Source organism: Arachis stenosperma, chromosome 6 (assembly GCF_014773155.1).
Source record: "Arachis stenosperma cultivar V10309 chromosome 6, arast.V10309.gnm1.PFL2, whole genome shotgun sequence".
In the NCBI taxonomy this organism is placed as follows: Eukaryota; Viridiplantae; Streptophyta; class Magnoliopsida; order Fabales; family Fabaceae; genus Arachis; species Arachis stenosperma.
In genome coordinates this window covers 78,467,268-78,472,086 of record NC_080382.1, presented here as the reverse complement: position 1 = coordinate 78,472,086, position 4,819 = coordinate 78,467,268, and positions in this window count along the sequence as shown.

The following is a 4,819-nucleotide window of genomic DNA, read 5'->3' as shown; positions in this document are numbered from 1 at the left end:
GTAGAGAGAATTGTGTGAGTTGCTGTCTTTCTGCTATTAAACGCCAAGGTTGGCATTTAGTGCCACTAGCGTGTGGTTTTGGGCACTAGTTACGAGGTATCTGGCGCTAAACGCTAGGTTGTGGCGTTTAGTGCTAGCTCAACAGAAGCTTTGCACAAAGTACAAGGTACCTGGCGCCATTTGCCAAGTAGCGGCGTTTAGCGCCAGCTTGACAACATCCAATTTTCTCCTTCTTCTTCTGAACGAACTCTGTCAAACTCGTCCAATTTTTTTTAAATTAATAAAATAACAATGCGCATCAAAGTAGCATCCAAACAGACCTCAAATATTAAAATATCCTAAAAACTTAATAAATACATATCTAAAATACTAATAAAATATAGAAAAGATGCTCACGCATCAGTATGCGGGAGTTGCTCACGTACACAAGTTTATTGAAAATTACATCCATGCATACACATGACCACCCTGTTTTGGAAAAGTTATATTTTTGTGATTTAAACCTATTTCTAGCTTCTTAAAACCTCTATAGTTACCTTGTAAGGTCCTATACTTAGTCCCTAATCATAAAGAGAGGGCTTAACCCAGAAAAGGGAGTTAACCTGGTAGTGGAGAAAGATTTTGAAGTGATGATTTGTGTTTGAAAAGTGCGAACAATACTGAATATGAAATGAATGAAGGCTAAATTGATAACGATTGATTGATATTGAATGATTATAGGATATGCACTTCTGTTATCTGAGATACGAGTTTTTATATGTAAATGCAATGGCTTGCCACCACTTGCTCCAGGTTGAGACTCGATACTCTGTTGACCCTACGTTGGAAGATGTGGCTGGACACTTTAACTCCCTAGAAATTCCTCTAATTAGATGATAAATGAATGATTATGATACTATGCATAGACTCTTGGGATGCGCGCACGGAGGGACTATCCAGGGTTAGCTACCGGACATGTGGGTTTAGCTATATAACCGACAGATGAGACTCATTAGCCATTGGGCATGCATACATCATATGCATTTGTATTTTTTACTTGAGTGTGCATTACTTTGGTTTGCCTAACTGATTAGCCACGCTTAACTGCTATTTGTCCTACTTGCTGTAATTGCATCCTATATGTGTTTTCCTTGTCTGTATTGTATGTCTTTATAACTGAGAGATCCCTCATACTGAAAGAGGTGACGCTGAGGGTAGTTCCACCGGTGAATAGGAGGTTTGGATTGACAGGAGGTGAAGAGTTAGATTAGAATTAGAATCCATGAATAGATTCCCGAATTTTTTGATTTAGTTTACTTCCTTAAGTTTAAATCTGAGTGTCGAAGTTCTAGAAATGCATCTGGTTTTTCTGGGACCTTATATATTACCTATGTTAGCACCTTTACCACGCTGAGAACCCTAAGTTCTCATTCTATACATATATTGTTGTTTTCAGATGCAAGTCAAGAGGCACCTCGCTGAGCGTCTAGAGTTTCCTGTGCAAGCGAAGTTTGGCTTTTGGGATGCTATATTTTGTACTTATGATATGTATATAAATGTATATAGATTCTCCTCTGTATATATTTTATGTTTGTTCCTCTTACAGGTTGACTTGGAGAAACAGGTTGTCAGTCTTCTGTTTTTGGGATATTTAGGTTGTATATATGTACATATACTCCGGCCGGCTTTGGCTTCACAAGTCGAGTCAGGAGCTTGATATTTTATATCTTTTGGTATTATTCTCTTTATGTAGATAAGATTTATCTCTTCTTTTATCTGGTTATCCTTCTACGTGTGCGATGCGTTTTTCTTCTTGTAGTTTTTGCTTAAGCTTTTCTTCAAGGCACCTCGTTATGACTTCCTTTCTTCTTTTATATGGTTATCCTTCTACGTGTGCGATGCGTTTTTCTTCTTGTAGTTTTTGCTTAAGCTTTTCTTCAAGGCACCTCGTTATGACTTCCTTTCAACTATGTGTGTGTGTGTGTGTGTGTGTGTGTGTGTGTGTGTGTCTATATATATACGTATTTTCTTTTAGAGGTCATAATACCTCGTTACCTCTGCTATATATATATACGTATTTTCTTTTAGAGGTCATAATACCTCGTCACCTCTGCTTTACAACTTAAGCGCAAGGCTTTATGTCGTAGGGTGTTACATTATGGTATCAGAGTATTTCGTTCCTGTAAAGCCTGAGGGATAGAATGACTATGCTTTTGGGCATACTCTAGGTGTGTGTATATGCTGATTAGGATATCTATCTGGTATATGTGGCATATTTGTTCATGAGCATGCATTTAGGACTTCAAAGTACTAGACTTGAGATATTGAGATTGATCACCTTGATATCACTTGTTTGGTGTGAACAGGTACCATATGGTGACTCTTGGATGCAGACGCGGCCAAGGGAGAGGTAGGAAGAGTAATATGGAACCCAAAACGATTGAAAATAACCCTGTGAACTTCATGACTGTCCTGGAGAACTTGGCTGTGGCTATTCATGCTACAGCCGAGGTGTTAGGAAACCAAGTTAATAATGGGAATGGCGGTAATGGAGATAATGGGCCGATGACGGTCGCAACTTTCCTAAAGATAAATCCACTAAACTTTAGAGGAACCATGATGAGCGGATAATGTATACGCTTTTTGGCATTGTTTTCAGTATGTTTTTAGTATGTTTTAGTTAGTTTTTATTATATTTTTATTAGTTTTTAGTTAAAATTCACTTTTCTGGACTTTACTATGAGTTTGTGTGTTTTTCTGTGATTTCAGATATTTTCTGGCTGAAATTGAGGGACCTGAGCAAAAATCTGATTCAGAGGCTGAAAAGGACTACAGATGCTATTGGATTTTGACCTCCCTGCACTCAAAGTGGATTTTCTGGAGCTATAGAAGCCTAATTGGCGCGCTCTCAAATGCGTTGGAAAGTAGACATCCTGAGCTTTCCAGCAATGTATAATAGTTCATACTTTGCCCGAGATTTAATGGCCCAAACTGGCGTTCCAAATCAGCTCAAAACTGCCCGGCGTTAAACGCCGGAACTGGCACAAGAATGGGAGTTAAACGCCCAAACTGGCACAAAAGCTGGCGTTTAACTCCAAGAGAAATCTCTACACGAAAATGCTTCAATGCTCAGCCCAAGCACACACCAAGTGGGCCCGGAAGTGGATTTTTATGTCATTTACTCATTTCTGTAAACCCTAGGCTACTAGTTCTCTACAAATAGGGCCTTTTACTATTGTATTTTCATCTTTCAATCTTAGGATCTTTTGATCATGTTTTTATGATTGAACCCTCTTTGGGAGGCTGGCCATTTGGCCATGCCTAGACCTTGTTCTTATGTATTTTCAACGGTGGAGTTTCTACACACCATAGATTAAGGTGTGGAGCTCTGCTGTACCTCAAGTATTAATGCAATTACTATTGTTCTTCTATTCAATTCAGCTTATTCTTGTTCTAAGATATTCATTCGCACCCAAGAACATGATGAATGTGATGATTCTGTGACGCTCATCATCATTCTCACTTATGAACGCGTGCCTGACAACTACTCCCGTTCTACAAGCAAACAAGGCTTAAATGTTTATCTCTTGGATTCCTTAATCAGAATCTTCGTGGTATAAGCTAGAATTGATGGCGGCAATCAAGAGAATCCGGAAGGTCTAAACCTTGTCTGTGGTATTCTGAGTAGGATTCAAGGATTGAATGACTGTGACGAGCTTCAAACTCCTGAAGGCTGGGCGTTAGTGACAGACGCAAAAGAATAACTGGATTCTATTCCAACCTGATTGAGAACCGACAGATGATTAGCTGTGCTATGACAGAGCGCGTTGAACATTTTCACTGAGAGGACGGGACTGTAGCCACTGACAACGGTGATGCCCAACATACAGCTTGCCATGGAAAGGAATAAGAAGGATTGGATGAAGACAGTAGGAAAGCAGAGAGACGAAAGGGACAAAGCATCTCCATATGCTTATCTGAAATTCTCACCAATGAATTACATAAGTATCTCTATCTTTATTTTATGCTTTATTCATAAATCATCCATAACCATTTGAATCTTCCTGACTGAGATTTACAAGATGACCATAGCTTGCTTCATACCAACAATCTCCGTGGGATCGACCCTTACTCGCGTAAGGTTTATTACTTGGACGACCCAGTGCACTTGCTGGTTAGTTGTGCAAAGTTGTGAAATTATGTTTAGACCATGGTATTGAGCACCAAGTTTTTGGAGCCATTACCGGGGATTGTTTGAGTTGTGATAAAAAATAGAGATCACAATTTCGTGCACCAAACCACGAACCCCATAGAGGTTGACAATTGATTTCAGGCGATGGAACGAGCTTTACAAGCACAGTAAGTTCCTAAAGATCAATGCATTAAGTTTGCGACTTATCAGTTAATGGGCGAAGCTTAGTATTGGTGGCAGGAAACGCAACGTCATCTGCAACGAGACAATGCTGTGATACCTTGGGATGCATTCCAATCTGAATTCTACAAAAAGTATTTCTCCAACTCAGTCAAGACGGCTTAGGAGCTTGAATTGCTATAATTGAAGCAGGGTCCAATGTCGAAAGCCGAATACACAAGTAAAGTTGAGGAATTGTGTTGATTTTCTAGGATTTGCCAGGGTGCTCTGGGATTCTCAAGGATTTGTCAAGGTGCTCCGGGATTCTCTAGGATTTGTCAATGTGCTTGATAAGTAAATTTCTTATACGCTTTTTCATTGCATTTTCATATTATTTTTAGTTAGATTTTATTAATTTTAGAAAGTTTTAGTGAAAATTTTACTTTTTGGATGCTACTTTGAGTTTTTCTATTTTTTCTGTGATTTTAG